The sequence below is a fragment of the Drosophila takahashii genome, unplaced genomic scaffold (genome assembly GCF_030179915.1).
Source record: "Drosophila takahashii strain IR98-3 E-12201 unplaced genomic scaffold, DtakHiC1v2 scaffold_19, whole genome shotgun sequence".
NCBI classification, from domain to species: Eukaryota; Metazoa; Arthropoda; class Insecta; order Diptera; family Drosophilidae; genus Drosophila; species Drosophila takahashii.
This window is the reverse complement of record NW_027221688.1, coordinates 1-25,659: the sequence shown is the minus strand read 5'-3', so window position 1 is coordinate 25,659 and position 25,659 is coordinate 1. Positions and strand designations below refer to the sequence as shown.

At 32.8% G+C, this 25,659-nt stretch overlaps 6 non-coding genes across 6 annotated transcripts; all 6 read right to left on the bottom strand.

Annotated features, from left to right (window-relative positions):
• Nucleotides 1-5,232: 5,232 nt before the first annotated feature.
• Nucleotides 5,233-9,189, bottom strand: LOC138914425 (large subunit ribosomal RNA). Its single transcript, XR_011420277.1, has one exon. It is a non-coding gene; the product is annotated as a large subunit ribosomal RNA (ribosomal RNA).
• Nucleotides 9,190-9,587: 398 nt separating this feature from the next.
• Nucleotides 9,588-9,766, bottom strand: LOC138914429 (5.8S ribosomal RNA). Its single transcript, XR_011420280.1, has one exon. It is a non-coding gene; the product is annotated as a 5.8S ribosomal RNA (ribosomal RNA).
• Nucleotides 9,767-10,389: 623 nt separating this feature from the next.
• Nucleotides 10,390-12,384, bottom strand: LOC138914432 (small subunit ribosomal RNA). Its single transcript, XR_011420283.1, has one exon. It is a non-coding gene; the product is annotated as a small subunit ribosomal RNA (ribosomal RNA).
• A 5,077-nt stretch (nucleotides 12,385-17,461) lies between these two features.
• On the bottom strand, nucleotides 17,462-21,414 carry LOC138914424 (large subunit ribosomal RNA). Its single transcript, XR_011420276.1, has one exon. It is a non-coding gene; the product is annotated as a large subunit ribosomal RNA (ribosomal RNA).
• Nucleotides 21,415-21,812: 398 nt separating this feature from the next.
• On the bottom strand, nucleotides 21,813-21,991 carry LOC138914420 (5.8S ribosomal RNA). The gene has a single exon (XR_011420272.1). It is a non-coding gene; the product is annotated as a 5.8S ribosomal RNA (ribosomal RNA).
• A 626-nt stretch (nucleotides 21,992-22,617) lies between these two features.
• LOC138914423 (small subunit ribosomal RNA) lies at nucleotides 22,618-24,611 on the bottom strand. Its single transcript, XR_011420275.1, has one exon. It is a non-coding gene; the product is annotated as a small subunit ribosomal RNA (ribosomal RNA).
• Nucleotides 24,612-25,659: the final 1,048 nt, after the last annotated feature.

Sequence of the window (25,659 nt, the reverse complement as noted above, 5' to 3'; positions counted from 1 at the left end):
AGATTAACGATAAAAGTCGGAAACAATTTGTTATTCTATATATAATAGAAACTTGACCTCTGTTTCACCTTATTATCATGGGTTTATAATATTAACCGCGTAGCCAAGTCTTAATTTCATTTAAGAAACAAATTTATACGGATAATATTTTGATTTTAATATATGTTGTTCTATTGATAACAAAAGTATATATTATAATATATTTTGTTCAATAGTAGATGGACTACTTACTGTACCATCCTTATTTTTTATTATTATTGATATACATTATATTGACAACAGCATATGATATTCATATGGTTTGTTCAATAATTAATTGGTGGACAACCACTGACCATCCTATAGTAGTTTTTGGCCACGACGTCTAAATATCGAAATTATTTAATTCCGTTTGCCACCCATACGATAGATATTAACTATCTATAATAATAATGTGTACGCATAAAATATTATATGTATATATATAGACCAACAGACAAGCACTTCACCCTATAGTAGTTTTTGGCCACGACGTCTATATATCGGGCATATTTAATTCTCTTTGCCACCCAACCAAAGATATTCACTTTTTTATATAAAGTATTATTTGATCATATTAATATAACCAATTATTTCTGCCATATTCATATAATTTCTTTATGAATTATTTTTTGGTCATATCCATATAATCTATATGCCGTATCCATATAATGAATACGGCATATCCATACAACTACCCATATATCTATGACAATCTAAATTATATAATACATATTTATACTTAAAACATATAATATGGTATTACCAAATCGCTATAATTGAATTATATGTATAAGATATCATTTATATATAGCATTGCCAAAATAATATGATAAACATAAATTTTGAACAATACGGCCGGTCGGCGAGCACTGCCTCCCTATATATGTTTTTGGCCACGACGTCTAAATATTGGGTATTTTTCGTACTGCGGCCCCGGTGTATGTAAATTGGGCATATTTCGTACTGATGCCAACATATCTATATGACTCATTATTTTCTTCCATATCAATATAACTTCTTTTTTTTCCATATTCTAGTTTTTTGTTTATTTGCCTTATCTATATTAATTATTTTTTGGTCTTATTTATATAATCTATATGCCGTATCCATATAATGAATACGGCATATCCATACAACTAGCCATATTTGTATGTCAATGTATATTTTATTATACATTTTTTTTCTTTATACATATAATATGGTATTTCCATATCGCTATAATTGAATTATATGTATAAGATATCATTTATATATAGCATTGCCAAAATAATATGATAAACATAAATTTTGAACAATACGGCCGGTCGGCGAGCACTGCCTCCCTATATATGTTTTTGGCCACGACGTCTAAATATTGGGTATTTTTCGTACTGCGGCCCCGGTGTATGTAAATTGGGCATATTTCGTACTGATGCCAACATATCTATATGACTCATTATTTTCTTCCATATCAATATAACTTCTTTTATTTCCATATTCAAGTAATTTCTTTATTTGCCATATCAATATAAAATATTTTTTGGTCATATTTATATAATCTATATGCCGTATCCATATAATGAATACGGCATATCCATACAACTAGCCATATTTGTATGTCAATGTATATTTTATTATACATTTTTTTTCTTTATACATATAATATGGTATTTCCATATCGCTATAATTGAATTATATGTATAAGATATCATTTATATATAGCATTGCCAAAATAATATGATAAACATAAATTTTGAACAATACGGCCGGTCGGCGAGCACTGCCTCCCTATATATGTTTTTGGCCACGACGTCTAAATATTGGGTATTTTTCGTACTGCGGCCCCGGTGTATGTAAATTGGGCATATTTCGTACTGATGCCAACATATCTATATGACTCATTATTTTCTTCCATATCAATATAACTTCTTTTATTTCCATATTCAAGTAATTTCTTTATTTGCCATATCAATATAAAATATTTTTTGGTCATATTTATATAATCTATATGCCGTATCCATATAATGAATACGGCATATCCATACAACTAGCCATATTTGTATGTCAATGTATATTTTATTATACATTTTTTTTCTTTATACATATAATATGGTATTTCCATATCGCTATAATTGAATTATATGTATAAGATATCATTTATATATAGCATTGCCAAAATAATATGATAAACATAAATTTTGAACAATACGGCCGGTCGGCGAGCACTGCCTCCCTATATATGTTTTTGGCCACGACGTCTAAATATTGGGTATTTTTCGTACTGCGGCCCCGGTGTATGTAAATTGGGCATATTTCGTACTGATGCCAACATATCTATATGACTCATTATTTTCTTCCATATCAATATAACTTCTTTTATTTCCATATTCAAGTAATTTCTTTATTTGCCATATCAATATAAAATATTTTTTGGTCATATTTATATAATCTATATGCCGTATCCATATAATGAATACGGCATATCCATACAACTAGCCATATTTGTATGTCAATGTATATTTTATTATACATTTTTTTCTTTATACATATAATATGGTATTTCCATATCGCTATAATTGAATTATATGTATAAGATATCATTTATATATAGCATTGCCAAAATAATATGATAAACATAAATTTTGAACAATACGGCCGGTCGGCGAGCACTGCCTCCCTATATATGTTTTTGGCCACGACGTCTAAATATTGGGTATTTTTCGTACTGCGGCTCCGGTGTATGTAAATTGGGCACTTTTCGTACTGATGCCAACATATCTATATGACTCATTATTTTCTTCCATATCAATATAACTTCTTTTATTTCCATATTCAAGTAATTTCTTTATTTGCCATATCAATATAAAATTTTTTTGGTCATATTTATATAATCTATATGCCGTATCCATATAATGAATACGGCATATCCATACAACTAGCCATATTTGTATGTCAATGTATATTTTATTATACATTTTTTTTCTTTATACATATAATATGGTATTTCCATATCGCTATAATTGAATTATATGTATAAGATATCATTTATATATAGCATTGCCAAAATAATATGATAAACATAAATTTTGAACAATACGGCCGGTCGGCGAGCACTGCCTCCCTATATATGTTTTTGGCCACGACGTCTAAATATTGGGTATTTATCGTACTGCGGCTCCGGTGTATGTAAATTGGGCATATTTCGTACTGATGCCACCATATCCATATAACTTATTTTTTGTTCTATATCTATATAATTATCCATATCCACACTAGAATTTAGTATTTATCCCATATCCATATAAATCATTATTTACCATATCAATATAAATAATATTTTTCCATATTCATACTAGAACTTATTATTTCTTTAATATTCATATAACTCAATATTTTTTCATATCCATACTAGAACTTATTCTTTTTCCCATATCCATACTAGAACTTATAAATTTTCCCATATTCATATAACTAATTTTTTTCATATCCATACTAGAACATTATATTTTTGCCATATCTCTATAACTCATTTTATTCCATATCCATACTAGAACTTATTATTTCTTAAATATCCATATAACTTAATATTTTTCCATATCCATACCAGAACTTTTTATTTTTCCCATATCCATAGAACTAATTTTTTTCATATCCATACTAGAACCTAATTTTCTTCCTATATCCATATAACTTATTATTTACTATTACAATATAATTAATTTTTTCCATATCCATACTAGAGCTTATTATCTCTTCAATATCCATAAAACTCAATATTTTTTCATATCCATACTAGAACTGATTATTTTTCCCATATCCATACTAGAACTCAGTATTCTTCCCATATCCATACTACAACTTAGTATTTTTCCCATATGCATATAACTCATTATTTAGCATATCAATATAACTAATTTTTTTCCATATCCATACTAGAACTTATTATTTCTTTAATATCCATATAACTCAATATTTTTTTATATCCATACTAGAACTTATTATTTTTCCCATATCCATACTAGAACTTATAAATTTTCCCATATTCATATAACTAATTTTTTTCATATCCATACTAGAACATTAAATTTTTTGCCATATCTATATAACTCATTTTATTCCATATCCATACTAGAACTTATTATTTCTTTAATATCCATATAACTCAATATTTTTTCATATCCATACTAGAACTTATCATTTTTCCCATATTCATATAACTCATTTTTCCATATCCATACTAGAACTCTGTATTCTTTTCCATATCCATATAACTCATTTTTTTTTCATATCCATACTAGAAATTATTATTTTTCCCATATCCACATAACTCATTTTTTTCATATCCATACTAGAACTTGTTATTTTTCCCATATCCATATAACTCATTTTTTTCATATCCATACTAGAACTTAATATTATTTTCATATCCATATAACTCATGTTTGGACTTGGAATATTTTTATACACGTCACTAATAGGATGACGATTCAGTCATCTATTTTAAGAGGAACATTACTTGCATATGTCTCTTACTTGCATGTTCGGACTTAGAATATTTTTATACACGTCACTAATAGGATGACGATTCAGTTGGCTACCTTAAGAGGTACATATACTTGCATATGTCTCTTACTTGTATGTTCGGACTTAGAATATTTTTATACACGTCACTAATAGGATGACGATTCAGTTGGCTACCTTAAGAGGTACATATACTTGCATATGTCTCTTATTTGCATGTTCGGACTTAGAATATTTTTATACGCGTCACTAATAGGATGACGATTCAGTTGGCTACCTTAAGAGGTACATATACTTGCATATGTCTCTTACTTGTATGTTCGGACTTAGAATATTTTTATACGCGTCACTAATAGGATGACGATTCAGTTGGCTACCTTAAGAGGTACATATACTTGCATATGTCTCTTACTTGTATGTTCGGACTTAGAATATTTGTATACACGTCACTAATAGGATGACGATTCAGTTGGCTACCTTAAGAAGTACATATACTTGCATATGTCTCTTATTTGCATGTTCGGACTTAGAATATTTTTATACGCGTCACTAATAGGATGACGATACATATGGCTACCATTGTTAAATATATTTAAATAAAATTTATTTAAATATAATTATTATTTTATATATATATATTTTTATATATATATATATATTCTGACTTAAAAAAGCCAAACAAAATAAACACAATTAAATTTATGTTTATTATCGAATCATCAAGCAAAGGATAAGCTTCAGTGGATCGCAGTATGGCAGCTGCTCAACCACTTACAACACCTTGCCTGTTACAAAAGTCGTTTACAATTGATTCTAGGCTTTGTCATTGTATTAAATAATGCTTTTATATGTAACTAGCGCGGCATCAGGTGATCGAAGATCCTCCCAATTTACTATGTTACAAATTACATTGGCATCACATCCATTGTCGTTTATAAAGTAAATTATAAACTTTAAATGGTTTAGAAGCCATACAATGCAAATTGCCCCTTATTTATCATTGCAGTCCAGCACGGATACGACCTTAGAGGCGTTCAGGCATAATCCAACGGACGTAGCGTCATACCACTGTTCGCTCGAACAAGTATTGTGCCATTGGTCCGTACCTGCGGTTCCTCTCGTACTACGCAGGAATGCTGTCGCAACAACGTTTTGTCATTAGTAGGGTAAAACTAACCTGTCTCACGACGGTCTAAACCCAGCTCACGTTCCCTTGCATGGGTGAACAATCCAACGCTTGGTGAATTTTGCTTCACAATGATAGGAAGAGCCGACATCGAAGGATCAAAAAGCGACGTCGCTATGAACGCTTGGCCGCCACAAGCCAGTTATCCCTATGGTAACTTTTCTGACACCTCTTGTTAAAAACTCTTTAAACCAAAAGGATCGATAGGCCGAGCTTTTGCTGTCCCTGTGTGTACTGAACACCGAGATCAAGTCAGCATTTGCCCTTTTGCTCTATGTGTGGTTTCTGTCCGCACTGAGCTGGCCTTGGGACACCTCCGTTATTATTTGAGAGATGTACCGCCCCAGTCAAACTCCCTACCTGGCAATGTCCTTGAATTGGATCATACCTGAGTAATTGGAGTTATACCAAATTTTCAAATCAAAAATACATAAATGCACCGTTTTATTAAAGAATTTGTTTGCGATTATATAACAAACTCGTGATACTTTGATCAAGAAGCTTGCATCAAAACCCAATACCATAAGATATAATAAATATATCCGTATAATGGCTAGGAAATGATACACGTTCCATTTAATCAAGTAAGTAAGGAAACAATAAGAGTAGTGGTATTTCATTGACGATACCAAACCGAAGTCTAATATCTCCCACTTATTCTACACCTCTTATGTCTCCTTACACTGCCAGATTAGAGTCAAGCTCAAAAGGGTCTTCTTTCCCCGCTAATTATTCCAAGCCCGTTCCCTTGGCTGTGGTTTCGCTAGATAGTAGATAGGGACAGTAGGAATCTCGTTAATCCATTCATGCGCGTCACTAATTAGATGACGAGGCATTTGGCTACCTTAAGAGAGTCATAGTTACTCCCGCCGTTGACCCGCGCTTACTTGAATTTCTTCACTTTGACATTCAGAGCACTGGGCAGAAATCACATTGTGTCAACACCCGCTAGGGCCATCACAATGCTTTGTTTTAATTAGACAGTCGGATTCCCCAAGTCCGTGCCAGTTCTGAATTGATTGTTAATTGATAATCGTTATAATTAATAAGAACTAATTGGTTTGACCCAATTAGTATTCTTAAAAATTTTAGCAAGAAAGTTCCACAATTGGCTACGTAACTAACTATCCGGGGAACAAGTAACTAACATAAATGCTAGAAACTCTATTTACCCAGAACGAGCACATAAACCATGTTATTGTTTCCCAATCAAGCCCGACTATCTCAATCTTCAGAGCCAATCCTTATCCCGAAGTTACGGATCTAATTTGCCGACTTCCCTTACCTACATTATTCTATCGACTAGAGACTCTTCACCTTGGAGACCAGCTGCGGATATTGGTACGGCCTGTTGAGAAGTTTGCGTGTCCCCACCATAAATTTTCAAGGTCCGAGGAGAAAATATCGACACAACAGTATATGTCATGCTCTTCTAGCCCATCTACCATATCTCTCTGCGAAAGACTTCCATGGTAGTACGGCTATAAAACAGAAAAGAAAACTCTTCCGATATCTCTCGACGGCTTCTTTATGGTCGTTCCTGTTGCCAGGATGAGCACGAGGCCCATATTTAATAACAAACGGATACTCAACAGGTTACGGAATTGGAACCGTATTCCCTTTCGTTCAAAATTATTCAAGTATATTATATTAGCTTGATTTGTATATATTGCGTTTTTGGTTTTACTTGAAAATTTTCGGCTTTCGCCTTGAACTTAGGACCGACTAACTCGTGATCAACCACTGTTCACACGAAACCCTTCTCCACTTCAGTCCTCCAAGGTCTCATTCGATTATTTGCTACTACCACCAAGATCTGTACCAATGGCAGCTCCATGCAGGCTTACGCCAAACACTTCTACGCATACCATTGTACCTTCCTACTCACTAAAGTTTCAAAATTTATATCACAAGTAATATAAATCATCTACTTTAGCGGTAATGTATAGGTATACAACTTAAGCGCCATCCATTTTAAGGGCTAGTTGCTTCGGCAGGTGAGTTGTTACACACTCCTTAGCGGATTTCGACTTCCATGATCACCGTCCTGCTGTTTTAAGCAACCAACGCCTTTCATGGTATCTGCATGAGTTGTTAATTTGGGCACCGTAACATTACGTTTGGTTCATCCCACAGCGCCAGTTCTGCTTACCAAAAGTGGCCCACTGGGCACATTATATCATAACCTTAAACTTCATATCAAGAAAGTTAAGGTTCTTACCCATTTAAAGTTTGAGAATAGGTTAAGATCGTTTCGACCCTAAGGCCTCTAATCATTCGCTTTACCAGATAAGATTATTTTATATAATATTAAAATGCACCAGCTATCCTGAGGGAAACTTCGGAAGGAACCAGCTACTAGATGGTTCGATTGGTCTTTCGCCCCTATACTCAATTCTGACAATCGATTTGCACGTCAGAACTGTTTCGGTCTTCCATCAGGGTTTCCCCTGACTTCAACCTGATCAAGTATAGTTCACCATCTTTCGGGTCACAGCATATATGCTCAAGGTACGTTCCAGTTAGAGGCATAAATAATATAAATATCATTATACATAACTATATAGAACGCCCCGGGATTGTGTTAATTAGCTATAAATAGTTAAAAAACTAATCCCATTATTAGTCAAGTTAATTACGCTATTAGGTTTATATCCCAATAACTTGCACATATGTTAGACTCCTTGGTCCGTGTTTCAAGACGGGTCCCGAAGGTATCCTGAATCTTTCGCATTGTTAATCCTACAAGTGCATATAATAAACACAAAAATCAATGATAATCATGCCATTATATAATTCCGAAAAATTAACGCACTGTATTCATATAAATCTATCAGCACTTTATCAAATTAATAACATTTATTCTGTGTTAAAATGCAAGCAATTTAATTTGAATAAACTATAAGTTATATTTTATGATAAATTTGGTATGCTAATAGATTACAATGTCCTTATATGGAAAAAATGCACACTATTATCATAATATTGTTTAAATATTACAATTTTAATGATGAATTTTCCATAACGGATATTCAGGTTCATCGGGCTTAACCTCTAAGCAGTTTCACGTACTGTTTAACTCTCTATTCAGAGTTCTTTTCAACTTTCCCTCACGGTACTTGTTTACTATCGGTCTCATGGTTATATTTAGTTTTAGATGGAGTTTACCACCCACTTAGTGCTGCACTATCAAGCAACACGACTCTTTGGAAACATCATCTAGTAATCATTAACGTTATACGGGCCTGGCACCCTCTATGGGTAAATGGCCTCATTTAAGAAGGACTTAAATCGTTAATTTCTCATACTAGAATATTGACGCTCCATACACTGCATCTCACATTTGCCATATAGACAAAGTGACTTAGTGCTGAACTGATTTCTTTTCGCTCGCCGCTACTAAGAAAATCCTTGTTAGTTTCTTTTCCTCCCCTAATTAATATGCTTAAATTCAGGGGGTAGTCCCATATGAGTTGAGGTTGTATATAACTTTTATTTGCAATTAATTCTTTATATATAATGATAAAACATTTTATTAAATTCGTTTAAAGCTGACGTATATATATATTAATGGCATTTATTTGTAACGAATTAACGAAGAATAATAATATTGTCAACGTTTTTCATATTTCAAATCATTAATAAGAGACAATTCTAGATAATATTTTATGCTAGACATTTCTCAGTATTATTTGATTGAAAAAGAAAATATTCCTCTTCGTTTTTCTCAAAGTTTAATTACTATTGTGAGATAATGTTTTTCATATATTTGTTAATATTATGAATAAAATAATTAAATTATTTTTATCCAATAATATACCATATGCTTATAAAATTTTATTATAAAATTTGTATAAACAACTTAATTAGCATAGTCTTACAACCCTCAACCATATGTAGTCCAAGCAGCACTATAAAATTAATTAAAGTACATAACAGCATGGACTGCGATATGCGTTCAAAATGTCGATGTTCATGTGTCCTGCAGTTCACACGATGACGCACAGTTTGCTGCGTTCTTCATCGACCCATGAGCCGAGTGATCCACCGCTTAGAGTTTTATAATATTGGTTTTAAATTTGGTCAAATATGTTTTTATTGAAAGAAATTAAAAATACACCATTTTACTGGCATATATCAATTCCTTCAATAAATGTATTTATATACCTAAAATAAATGCTGCGAAATGTCTTAGTTTTATATAAACAATATATATCAAAGTATTATTTGTAATGGCATTTGTTTGTTAATATATATTGATAATTTTATATAAAACATTAACCTGAAACCAGGTACAACATTGTATATTTTAGGTTGTTGCATTATCCAATGTATGATCATCATCAAATTAGTTGGCCAATACATCTCGCAACGCGTGTATATTATGGTCCATATACACACAAAAGTTTATAATAAATATATAAAATATATTTTATTATATTAATAATTCGATTTGCTTGTTCGAATTTTATGTTTGTTTCTATTTAATTTATTTGTAATAATATTATATTATTACAATATTTCGATTTGCTTGTTCGAAATTTATTTGATCTTTTACTTTTAAGATCATATTTTTGGTATAATTATTATTATAATTATTATGTATATATATATATATATTGGTAATTTGTATTAAATTTGTATTAACAAATTTTTTTATTAACGGTAAGGATATTATACAATAATGATCCTTCCGCAGGTTCACCTACGGAAACCTTGTTACGACTTTTACTTCCTCTAAATAATCAAGTTCGGTCAACTTTTGCGAAACAACCGTAACACACAAGGCGTCACAGTGATCACGTCCGGAGACCTCACTAAATAATTCAATCGGTAGTAGCGACGGGCGGTGTGTACAAAGGGCAGGGACGTAATCAATGCGAGTTAATGACTCACACTTACTGGGAATTCCAAGTTCATGTGAACAGTTTCAGTTCACAATCCCAAGCATGAAAGTGGTTCAGCGGTTTACCCGGACCTCTCGGTCTAGGAAATACACGTTGATACTTTCATTGTAGCGCGCGTGCAGCCCAGGACATCTAAGGGCATCACAGACCTGTTATTGCTCAATCTCATTATTGCTAGACGCAATTTGTCCATTTAAGAAGCTAGTGTCCTTATAATGGGACAAACCAACAGGTACGGCTCCACTTATATAAACACATTCAAACACAATAAACATTTTACTGCCACCATGAATGAAGGCTATATAAGCTTCAACACCATAATCCTGAAGATATCTATTTAATATATTTGAGTCTCGTTCGTTATCGGAATTAACCAGACAAATCACTCCACGAACTAAGAACGGCCATGCACCACCACCCATAGATTCGAGAAAGAGCTATCAATCTGTCTTACACACTTATGTTCGGACCTGGTAAGTTTTCCCGTGTTGAGTCAAATTAAGCCGCAGGCTCCACTCCTGGTGGTGCCCTTCCGTCAATTCCTTTAAGTTTCAGCTTTGCAACCATACTTCCCCCGGAGCCCAAAAGCTTTGGTTTCCCGGGAAGCGACTGAGAGAGCCATAAAAGTAGCTACACCCAATTGCTAGCTGGCATCGTTTATGGTTAGAACTAGGGCGGTATCTGATCGCCTTCGAACCTCTAACTTTCGTTCTTGATTAATGAAAACATCTTTGGCAAATGCTTTCGCTTAAGTTAGTCTTACGACGGTCCAAGAATTTCACCTCTCGCGTCGTAATACTAATGCCCCCAAACTGCTTCTATTAATCATTACCTCTTGATCTGAAAACCAATGAAAGCAGAACAGAGGTCTTATTTCATTATCCCATGCACAGAATATTCAGGCATTTGAAGCCTGCTTTAAGCACTCTAATTTGTTCAAAGTAATTGTACCGGCCCACAATAACACTCGTTTAAGAGCACTAATGCAGGTTTTTAAATAGGAGGAACATATGAAAAAATACAAGTATTTAAACACATATAAGAACTCCACCGGTAATACGCTTACATACATAAAGGTATAGTACTAACCACAATTGTAAGTTGTACTACCCGTATGAAGCACAAGTTCAACTACGAACGTTTTAACCGCAACAACTTTAATATACGCTATTGGAGCTGGAATTACCGCGGCTGCTGGCACCAGACTTGCCCTCCAATTGGTCCTTGTTAAAGGATTTAAAGTGTACTCATTCCAATTACAGGGCCTCGGATATGAGTCCTGTATTGTTATTTTTCGTCACTACCTCCCCGAGCTGGGAGTGGGTAATTTACGCGCCTGCTGCCTTCCTTAGATGTGGTAGCCGTTTCTCAGGCTCCCTCTCCGGAATCGAACCCTGATTCCCCGTTACCCGTTGCAACCATGGTAGTCCTAGATACTACCATCAAAAGTTGATAGGGCAGACATTTGAAAGATCTGTCGTCGGTACAAGACCATACGATCTGCATGTTATCTAGAGTTCAACCAATATAACGATCTTGCGATCGCTTGGTTTTAGCCTAATAAAAGCACATGTCCCATAAGGTTCATGTTTTAATTGCATGTATTAGCTCTAGAATTACCACAGTTATCCAAGTAACTGTTAACGATCTAAGGAACCATAACTGATATAATGAGCCTTTTGCGGTTTCACTTTTAATTCGTGTGTACTTAGACATGCATGGCTTAATCTTTGAGACAAGCATATAACTACTGGCAGGATCAACCAGAATAATGTTTTCGTTCATATTTCATTCATATTTTTTGAATAGAAATTAGTAATATAAATATAATAGATTTTATTTCCATTTTATATGTTCGGTTTTTCTTAAATATTGATTTTAATTCAATATTTTTTTTTTGCTTTGTGAAATAATTCTATTTTAATTCGAATACGGCCATTTTTATATGGCATTCGTATACGTTCTTTAATTTTTACTTGTTTCGCCACTAATATAACAAGTTTATAATTGATGTTAAAGAAAAAGTACAACTTTTTTATAACACAATTTTCAATATATATTGTTCTTTCTATAAGTTTTTATTATATTATATATACATATTTCATTCTAAAATATCATTTTTGTTCAACATACATAATTATTGTATCCACACATGTACAATTTTTGTTTAACCAATATAAATATTGAGTTAAATCATTTGCATTTTGATGATAAATTTAAAATTTATCTTTTCCATATAACTCTCTGGTAATATATGATATAAAACCGAGCGCATATGAAATTATTTTGATCACTAATATTGCAATTATATTTTATTATAATGCTTTTTGTAAACACATTGTACCGGCAAGCGATACTCTGTGCCCAAACGACAGGGGATATAATAATTTAATATAAATTATCATATATACCTGCCACCAAAGATTAACGATAAAAGTCGGAAACAATTTGTTATTCTATATATAATAGAAACTTGACCTCTGTTTCACCTTATTATCATGGGTTTATAATATTAACCGCGTAGCCAAGTCTTAATTTCATTTAAGAAACAAATTTATACGGATAATATTTTGATTTTAATATATGTTGTTCTATTGATAACAAAAGTATATATTATAATATATTTTGTTCAATAGTAGATGGACTACTTACTGTACCATCCTTATTTTTTATTATTATTGATATACATTATATTGACAACAGCATATGATATTCATATGGTTTGTTCAATAATTAATTGGTGGACAACCACTGACCATCCTATAGTAGTTTTTGGCCACGACGTCTAAATATCGAAATTATTTAATTCCGTTTGCCACCCATACGATAGATATTAACTATCTATAATAATAATGTGTACGCATAAAATATTATATGTATATATATAGACCAACAGACAAGCACTTCACCCTATAGTAGTTTTTGGCCACGACGTCTATATATCGGGCATATTTAATTCTCTTTGCCACCCAACCAAAGATATTCACTTTTTTATATAAAGTATTATTTGATCATATTAATATAACCAATTATTTCTGCCATATTCATATAATTTCTTTATGAATTATTTTTTGGTCATATCCATATAATCTATATGCCGTATCCATATAATGAATACGGCATATCCATACAACTAGCCATATTTGTATGTCAATGTATATTTTATTATACATTTTTTTTCTTTATACATATAATATGGTATTTCCATATCGCTATAATTGAATTATATGTATAAGATATCATTTATATATAGCATTGCCAAAATAATATGATAAACATAAATTTTGAACAATACGGCCGGTCGGCGAGCACTGCCTCCCTATATATGTTTTTGGCCACGACGTCTAAATATTGGGTATTTTTCGTACTGCGGCCCGGTGTATGTAAATTGGGCATATTTCGTACTGATGCCAACATATCTATATGACTCATTATTTTCTTCCATATCAATATAACTTCTTTTATTTCCATATTCAAGTAATTTCTTTATTTGCCATATCAATATAAAATATTTTTTGGTCATATTTATATAATCTATATGCCGTATCCATATAATGAATACGGCATATCCATACAACTAGCCATATTTGTATGTCAATGTATATTTTATTATACATTTTTTTTCTTTATACATATAATATGGTATTTCCATATCGCTATAATTGAATTATATGTATAAGATATCATTTATATATAGCATTGCCAAAATAATATGATAAACATAAATTTTGAACAATACGGCCGGTCGGCGAGCACTGCCTCCCTATATATGTTTTTGGCCACGACGTCTAAATATTGGGTATTTTTCGTACTGCGGCCCCGGTGTATGTAAATTGGGCATATTTCGTACTGATGCCAACATATCTATATGACTCATTATTTTCTTCCATATCAATATAACTTCTTTTATTTCCATATTCAAGTAATTTCTTTATTTGCCATATCAATATAAAATATTTTTTGGTCATATTTATATAATCTATATGCCGTATCCATATAATGAATACGGCATATCCATACAACTAGCCATATTTGTATGTCAATGTATATTTTATTATACATTTTTTTTCTTTATACATATAATATGGTATTTCCATATCGCTATAATTGAATTATATGTATAAGATATCATTTATATATAGCATTGCCAAAATAATATGATAAACATAAATTTTGAACAATACGGCCGGTCGGCGAGCACTGCCTCCCTATATATGTTTTTGGCCACGACGTCTAAATATTGGGTATTTTTCGTACTGCGCGGCCCGGTGTATGTAAATTGGGCATATTTCGTACTGATGCCAACATATCTATATGACTCATTATTTTCTTCCATATCAATCTAACTTCTTTTATTTCCATATTCAAGTAATTTCTTTATTTGCCATATCAATATAAAATATTTTTTGGTCATATTTTATAATCTATATGCCGTATCCATATAATGAATACGGCATATCCATACAACTAGCCATATTTGTATGTCAATGTATATTTTATTATACAGTTTTTTTCTTTATACATATAATATGGTATTTCCATATCGCTATAATTGAATTATATGTATAAGATATCATTTATATATAGCATTGCCAAAATAATATGATAACCATAAATTTTGAACAAAACCGCCGGTCGGAGAGCACTCCCTCCAAATATATGTTTTTGGCCACGACGTCTAAATATTGGGTATTTATCGTACTGCGGCTCCGGTGTATGTAAATTGGGCATATTTCGTACTGATGCCACCATATCCATATACTTATTTTTTGTTCTATATCTATATAATTAATTTTTTTCCATACCTATAACTATTAAACTATTTTTTCCATATCCATACTTGAACTTATATTTTTCCCATATCCATATAACTCGTTTTTTCCATATCCACACTAGAATTTAGTATTTATCCCATATCCATATAAATCATTATTTACCATATCAATATAAATAATATTTTTCCATATTCATACTAGAACTTATTATTTCTTTAATATTCATATAACTCAATATTTTTTCATATCCATACTAGAACTTATTCTTTTTCCCATATCCATACTAGCACTTATAAATTTTCCCATATTCATATAACTAATTTTTTTCATATCCATACTAGAACATTATATTTTTGCCATATCTATATAACTCATTTTATTCCATATCCATACTAGAACTTATTATTTCTTTAATATCCATATAACTTAATATTTTTCCATATCCATACCAGAACTTTTATTTTTCCCATATCCATAGAACTAATTTTTTTCATATCCATACTAGAACCTAATTTTCTTCCTATATCCATATAACTTATTATTTACTATTACAATATAATTAATTTTTTCCATATCCATACTAGAGCTTATTATCTCTTCAATATCCATAAAACTCAATATTTTTTCATATCCATACTAGAACTGATTATTTTTCCCATATCCATACTAGAACTCAGTATTCTTCCCATATCCATACTACAACTTAGTATTTTTCCCATATGCATATAACTCATTATTTAGCATATCAATATAACTAATTTTTTTCCATATCCATACTAGAACTTATTATTTCTTTAATATCCATATAACTCAATATTTTTTATATCCATACTAGAACTTATTATTTTTCCCATATCCATACTAGAACTTATAAATTTTCCCATATTCATATAACTAATTTTTTTCATATCCATACTAGAACATTAAATTTTTTGCCATATCTATATAACTCATTTTATTCCATATCCATACTAGAACTTATTATTTCTTTAATATCCATATAACTCAATATTTTTTCATATCCATACTAGAACTTATCATTTTTCCCATATTCATATAACTCATTTTTCCATATCCATACTAGAACTCTGTATTCTTTTCCATATCCATATAACTCATTTTTTTTTCATATCCATACTAGAACTTATTATTTTTCCCATATCCACATAACTCATTTTTTTCATATCCATACTAGAACTTGTTATTTTTCCCATATCCATATAACTCATTTTTTTCATATCCATACTAGAACTTAATATTATTTTCATATCCATATAACTCATGTTTGGACTTGGAATATTTTTATACACGTCACTAATAGGATGACGATTCAGTTGGCTACCTTAAGAGGTACATATACTTGCATATGTCTCTTACTTGTATGTTCGGACTTAGAATATTTTTATACACGTCACTAATAGGATGACGATTCAGTTGGCTACCTTAAGAGGTACATATACTTGCATATGTCTCTTACTTGTATGTTCGGACTTAGAATATTTTTATACACGTCACTAATAGGATGACGATTCAGTTGGCTACCTTAAGAGGTACATATACTTGCATATGTCTCTTACTTGTATGTTCGGACTTAGAATATTTTTATACACGTCACTAATAGGATGACGATTCAGTTGGCTACCTTAAGAGGTACATATACTTGCATATGTCTCTTACTTGTATGTTCGGACTTAGAATATTTTATACACGTCACTAATAGGATGACGATTCAGTTGGCTACCTTAAGAGGTACATATACTTGCATATGTCTCTTACTTGTATGTTCGGACTTAGAATATTTGTATACACGTCACTAATAGGATGACGATTCAGTTGGCTACCTTAAGAAGTACATATACTTGCATATGTCTCTTATTTGCATGTTCGGACTTAGAATATTTTATACGCGTCACTAATAGGATGACGATACATATGGCTACCATTGTTAAATATATTTAAATAAAATTTATTTAAATATAATTATTATTTTATATATATATATTTTTATATATATATATATTCTGACTTAAAAAAGCCAAACAAAATAAACACAATTAAATTTATGTTTATTATCGAATCATCAAGCAAAGGATAAGCTTCAGTGGATCGCAGTATGGCAGCTGCTCAACCACTTACAACACCTTGCCTGTTACAAAAGTCGTTTACAATTGATTCTAGGCTTTGTCATTGTATTAAATAATGCTTTTATATGTAACTAGCGCGGCATCAGGTGATCGAAGATCCTCCCAATTTACTATGTTACAAATTACATTGGCATCACATCCATTGTCGTTTATAAAGTAAATTATAAACTTTAAATGGTTTAGAAGCCATACAATGCAAATTGCCCCTTATTTATCATTGCAGTCCAGCACGGATACGACCTTAGAGGCGTTCAGGCATAATCCAACGGACGTAGCGTCATACCACTGTTCGCTCGAACAAGTATTGTGCCATTGGTCCGTACCTGCGGTTCCTCTCGTACTACGCAGGAATGCTGTCGCAACAACGTTTTGTCATTAGTAGGGTAAAACTAACCTGTCTCACGACGGTCTAAACCCAGCTCACGTTCCCTTGCATGGGTGAACAATCCAACGCTTGGTGAATTTTGCTTCACAATGATAGGAAGAGCCGACATCGAAGGATCAAAAAGCGACGTCGCTATGAACGCTTGGCCGCCACAAGCCAGTTATCCCTATGGTAACTTTTCTGACACCTCTTGTTAAAAACTCTTTAAACCAAAAGGATCGATAGGCCGAGCTTTTGCTGTCCCTGTGTGTACTGAACACCGAGATCAAGTCAGCATTTGCCCTTTTGCTCTATGTGTGGTTTCTGTCCGCACTGAGCTGGCCTTGGGACACCTCCGTTATTATTTGAGAGATGTACCGCCCCAGTCAAACTCCCTACCTGGCAATGTCCTTGAATTGGATCATACCTGAGTAATTGGAGTTATACCAAATTTTCAAATCAAAAATACATAAATGCACCGTTTTATTAAAGAATTTGTTTGCGATTATATAACAAACTCGTGATACTTTGATCAAGAAGCTTGCATCAAAACCCAATACCATAAGATATAATAAATATATCCGTATAATGGCTAGGAAATGATACACGTTCCATTTAATCAAGTAAGTAAGGAAACAATAAGAGTAGTGGTATTTCATTGACGATACCAAACCGAAGTCTAATATCTCCCACTTATTCTACACCTCTTATGTCTCCTTACACTGCCAGATTAGAGTCAAGCTCAAAAGGGTCTTCTTTCCCCGCTAATTATTCCAAGCCCGTTCCCTTGGCTGTGGTTTCGCTAGATAGTAGATAGGGACAGTAGGAATCTCGTTAATCCATTCATGCGCGTCACTAATTAGATGACGAGGCATTTGGCTACCTTAAGAGAGTCATAGTTACTCCCGCCGTTGACCCGCGCTTACTTGAATTTCTTCACTTTGACATTCAGAGCACTGGGCAGAAATCACATTGTGTCAACACCCGCTAGGGCCATCACAATGCTTTGTTTTAATTAGACAGTCGGATTCCCCAAGTCCGTGCCAGTTCTGAATTGATTGTTAATTGATAATCGTTATAATTAATAAGAACTAATTGGTTTGACCCAATTAGTATTCTTAAAAATTTTAGCAAGAAAGTTCCACAATTGGCTACGTAACTAACTATCCGGGGAACAAGTAACTAACATAAATGCTAGAAACTCTATTTACCCAGAACGAGCACATAAACCATGTTATTGTTTCCCAATCAAGCCCGACTATCTCAATCTTCAGAGCCAATCCTTATCCCGAAGTTACGGATCTAATTTGCCGACTTCCCTTACCTACATTATTCTATCGACTAGAGACTCTTCACCTTGGAGACCAGCTGCGGATATTGGTACGGCCTGTTGAGAAGTTTGCGTGTCCCCACCATAAATTTTCAAGGTCCGAGGAGAAAATATCGACACAACAGTATATGTCATGCTCTTCTAGCCCATCTACCATATCTCTCTGCGAAAGACTTCCATGGTAGTACGGCTATAAAACAGAAAAGAAAACTCTTCCGATATCTCTCGACGGCTTCTTTATGGTCGTTCCTGTTGCCAGGATGAGCACGAGGCCCATATTTAATAACAAACGGATACTCAACAGGTTACGGAATTGGAACCGTATTCCCTTTCGTTCAAAATTATTCAAGTATATTATATTAGCTTGATTTGTATATATTGCGTTTTTGGTTTTACTTGAAAATTTTCGGCTTTCGCCTTGAACTTAGGACCGACTAACTCGTGATCAACCACTGTTCACACGAAACCCTTCTCCACTTCAGTCCTCCAAGGTCTCATTCGATTATTTGCTACTACCACCAAGATCTGTACCAATGGCAGCTCCATGCAGGCTTACGCCAAACACTTCTACGCATACCATTGTACCTTCCTACTCACTAAAGTTTCAAAATTTATATCACAAGTAATATAAATCATCTACTTTAGCGGTAATGTATAGGTATACAACTTAAGCGCCATCCATTTTAAGGGCTAGTTGCTTCGGCAGGTGAGTTGTTACACACTCCTTAGCGGATTTCGACTTCCATGATCACCGTCCTGCTGTTTTAAGCAACCAACGCCTTTCATGGTATCTGCATGAGTTGTTAATTTGGGCACCGTAACATTACGTTTGGTTCATCCCACAGCGCCAGTTCTGCTTACCAAAAGTGGCCCACTGGGCACATTATATCATAACCTTAAACTTCATATCAAGAAAGTTAAGGTTCTTACCCATTTAAAGTTTGAGAATAGGTTAAGATCGTTTCGACCCTAAGGCCTCTAATCATTCGCTTTACCAGATAAGATTATTTTATATAATATTAAAATGCACCAGCTATCCTGAGGGAAACTTCGGAAGGAACCAGCTACTAGATGGTTCGATTGGTCTTTCGCCCCTATACTCAATTCTGACAATCGATTTGCACGTCAGAACTGTTTCGGTCTTCCATCAGGGTTTCCCCTGACTTCAACCTGATCAAGTATAGTTCACCATCTTTCGGGTCACAGCATATATGCTCAAGGTACGTTCCAGTTAGAGGCATAAATAATATAAATATCATTATACATAACTATATAGAACGCCCCGGGATTGTGTTAATTAGCTATAAATAGTTAAAAAACTAATCCCATTATTAGTCAAGTTAATTACGCTATTAGGTTTATATCCCAATAACTTGCACATATGTTAGACTCCTTGGTCCGTGTTTCAAGACGGGTCCCGAAGGTATCCTGAATCTTTCGCATTGTTAATCCTACAAGTGCATATAATAAACACAAAAATCAATGATAATCATGCCATTATATAATTCCGAAAAATTAACGCACTGTATTCATATAAATCAGCACTTTATCAAATTAATAACATTTATTCTGTGTTAAAATGCAAGCAATTTAATTTGAATAAACTATAAGTTATATTTTATGATAAATTTGGTATGCTAATAGATTACAATGTCCTTATATGGAAAAAATGCACACTATTATCATAATATTGTTTAAATATTACAATTTTAATGATGAATTTTCCATAACGGATATTCAGGTTCATCGGGCTTAACCTCTAAGCAGTTTCACGTACTGTTTAACTCTCTATTCAGAGTTCTTTTCAACTTTCCCTCACGGTACTTGTTTACTATCGGTCTCATGGTTATATTTAGTTTTAGATGGAGTTTACCACCCACTTAGTGCTGCACTATCAAGCAACACGACTCTTTGGAAACATCATCTAGTAATCATTAACGTTATACGGGCCTGGCACCCTCTATGGGTAAATGGCCTCATTTAAGAAGGACTTAAATCGTTAATTTCTCATACTAGAATATTGACGCTCCATACACTGCATCTCACATTTGCCATATAGACAAAGTGACTTAGTGCTGAACTGATTTCTTTTCGCTCGCCGCTACTAAGAAAATCCTTGTTAGTTTCTTTTCCTCCCCTAATTAATATGCTTAAATTCAGGGGGTAGTCCCATATGAGTTGAGGTTGTATATAACTTTTATTTGCAATTAATTCTTTATATATAATGATAAAACATTTTATTAAATTCGTTTAAAGCTGACGTATATATATATTAATGGCATTTATTTGTAACGAATTAACGAAGAATAATAATATTGTCAACGTTTTTCATATTTCAAATCATTAATAAGAGACAATTCTAGATAATATTTTATGCTAGACATTTCTCAGTATTATTTGATTGAAAAAGAAAATATTCCTCTTCGTTTTTCTAAAAGTTTAATTACTATTGTGAGATAATGTTTTTCATATATTTGTTAATATTATGAATAAAATAATTAAATTATTTTTATCCAATAATATACCATATGCTTATAAAATTTTATTATAAAATTTGTATAAACAACTTAATTAGCATAGTCTTACAACCCTCAACCATATGTAGTCCAAGCAGCACTATAAAATTAATTAAAGTACATAACAGCATGGACTGCGATATGCGTTCAAAATGTCGATGTTCATGTGTCCTGCAGTTCACACGATGACGCACAGTTTGCTGCGTTCTTCATCGACCCATGAGCCGAGTGATCCACCGCTTAGAGTTTTATAATATTGGTTTTAAATTTGGTCAAATATGTTTTTATTGAAAGAAATTAAAAATACACCATTTTACTGGCATATATCAATTCCTTCAATAAATGTATTTATATACCTAAAATAAATGCTGCGAAATGTCTTAGTTTTATATAAACAATATATATCAAAGTATTATTTGTAATGGCATTTGTTTGTTAATATATATTGATAATTTTATATAAAACATTAACCTGAAACCAGGTACAACATTGTATATTTTAGGTTGTTGCATTATCCAATGTATGATCATCATCAAATTAGTTGGCCAATACATCTCGCAACGCGTGTATATTATGGTCCATATACACACAAAAGTTTATAATAAATATATAAAATATATTTTATTATATTAATAATTCGATTTGCTTGTTCGAATTTTATGTTTGTTTCTATTTAATTTATTTGTAATAATAATATTATATTATTACATTATTTCGATTTGCTTGTTCGATATTTATTTGATCTTTTACTTTTAAGATCATATTTTTGCTATAATTTTTATTATAATTATTATGTATATATATATATATATTGGTAATTTGTATTAAATTTGTATTAACAAATTTTTTTATTAACGGTAAGGATATTATACAATAATGATCCTTCCGCAGGTTCACCTACGGAAACCTTGTTACGACTTTTACTTCCTCTAAATAATCAAGTTCGGTCAACTTTTGCGAAACAACCGTAACACACAAGGCGTCACAGTGATCACGTCCGGAGACCTCACTAAATAATTCAATCGGTAGTAGCGACGGGCGGTGTGTACAAAGGGCAGGGACGTAATCAATGCGAGTTAATGACTCACACTTACTGGGAATTCCAAGTTCATGTGAACAGTTTCAGTTCACAATCCCAAGCATGAAAGTGGTTCAGCGGTTTACCCGGACCTCTCGGTCTAGGAAATACACGTTGATACTTTCATTGTAGCGCGCGTGCAGCCCAGGACATCTAAGGGCATCACAGACCTGTTATTGCTCAATCTCATTATTGCTAGACGCAATTTGTCCATTTAAGAAGCTAGTGTCCTTATAATGGGACAAACCAACAGGTACGGCTCCACTTATATAAACACATTCAAACACAATAAACATTTTACTGCCACCATGAATGAAGGCTATATAAGCTTCAACACCATAATCCTGAAGATATCTATTTAATATATTTGAGTCTCGTTCGTTATCGGAATTAACCAGACAAATCACTCCACGAACTAAGAACGGCCATGCACCACCACCCATAGATTCGAGAAAGAGCTATCAATCTGTCTTACACACTTATGTTCGGACCTGGTAAGTTTTCCCGTGTTGAGTCAAATTAAGCCGCAGGCTCCACTCCTGGTGGTGCCCTTCCGTCAATTCCTTTAAGTTTCAGCTTTGCAACCATACTTCCCCCGGAGCCCAAAAGCTTTGGTTTCCCGGGAAGCGACTGAGAGAGCCATAAAAGTAGCTACACCCAATTGCTAGCTGGCATCGTTTATGGTTAGAACTAGGGCGGTATCTGATCGCCTTCGAACCTCTAACTTTCGTTCTTGATTAATGAAAACATCTTTGGCAAATGCTTTCGCTTAAGTTAGTCTTACGACGGTCCAAGAATTTCACCTCTCGCGTCGTAATACTAATGCCCCCAAACTGCTTCTATTAATCATTACCTCTTGATCTGAAAACCAATGAAAGCAGAACAGAGGTCTTATTTCATTATCCCATGCACAGAATATTCAGGCATTTGAAGCCTGCTTTAAGCACTCTAATTTGTTCAAAGTAATTGTACCGGCCCACAATAACACTCGTTTAAGAGCACTAATGCAGGTTTTTAAATAGGAGGAACATATGAAAAAATACAAGTATTTAAACACATATAAGAACTCCACCGGTAATACGCTTACATACATAAAGGTATAGTACTAACCACAATTGTAAGTTGTACTACCCGTATGAAGCACAAGTTCAACTACGAACGTTTTAACCGCAACAACTTTAATATACGCTATTGGAGCTGGAATTACCGCGGCTGCTGGCACCAGACTTGCCCTCCAATTGGTCCTTGTTAAAGGATTTAAAGTGTACTCATTCCAATTACAGGGCCTCGGATATGAGTCCTGTATTGTTATTTTTCGTCACTACCTCCCCGAGCTGGGAGTGGGTAATTTACGCGCCTGCTGCCTTCCTTAGATGTGGTAGCCGTTTCTCAGGCTCCCTCTCCGGAATCGAACCCTGATTCCCCGTTACCCGTTGCAACCATGGTAGTCCTAGATACTACCATCAAAAGTTGATAGGGCAGACATTTGAAAGATCTGTCGTCGGTACAAGACCATACGATCTGCATGTTATCTAGAGTTCAACCAATATAACGATCTTGCGATCGCTTGGTTTTAGCCTAATAAAAGCACATGTCCCATAAGGTTCATGTTTTAATTGCATGTATTAGCTCTAGAATTACCACAGTTATCCAAGTAACTGTTAACGATCTAAGGAACCATAACTGATATAATGAGCCTTTTGCGGTTTCACTTTAATTCGTGTGTACTTAGACATGCATGGCTTAATCTTTGAGACAAGCATATAACTACTGGCAGGATCAACCAGAATAATGTTTTCGTTCATATTTCATTCATATTTTTTGAATAGAAATTAGTAATATAAATATAATAGATTTTATTTCCATTTTATATGTTCGGTTTTTCTTAAATATTGATTTTAATTCAATATTTTTTTTTTGCTTTGTGAAATAATTCTATTTTAATTCGAATACGGCCATTTTTATATGGCATTCGTATACGTTCTTTAATTTTACTTGTTTTCGCCACTAATATAACAAGTTTATAATTGATGTTAAAGAAAAAGTACAACTTTTTTATAACACAATTTTCAATATATATTGTTCTTTCTATAAGTTTTTATTATATTATATATACATATTTCATTCTAAAATATCATTTTTGTTCAACATACATAATTATTGTATCCACACATGTACAATTTTTTGTTTAACCAATATAATATTGAGTTAAATCATTTGCATTTTGATGATAAATTTAAAATTTATCTTTTCCATATAACTCTCTGGTAATATATGATATAAAACCGAGCGCATATGAAATTATTTTGATCACTAATATTGCAATTATATTTTATTATAATGCTTTTTGTAAACACATTGTACCGGCAAGCGATACTCTGTGCCCAAACGACAGGGGATATAATAATTTAATATAAATTATCATATATACCTGCCACCAAAGATTAACGATAAAAGTCGGAAACAATTTGTTATTCTATATATAATAGAAACTTGACCTCTGTTTCACCTTATTATCATGGGTTTATAATATTAACCGCGTAGCCAAGTCTTAATTTCATTTAAGAAACAAATTTATACGGATAATATTTTGATTTTAATATATGTTGTTCTATTGATAACAAAAGTATATATTATAATATATTTTGTTCAATAGTAGATGGACTACTTACTGTACCATCCTTATTTTTTTTATTATTGATATACATTATATTGACAACAGCATATGATATTCATATGGTTTGTTCAATAATTAATTGGTGGACAACCACTGACCATCCTATAGTAGTTTTTGGCCACGACGTCTAAATATCGAATTATTTAATTCCGTTTGCCACC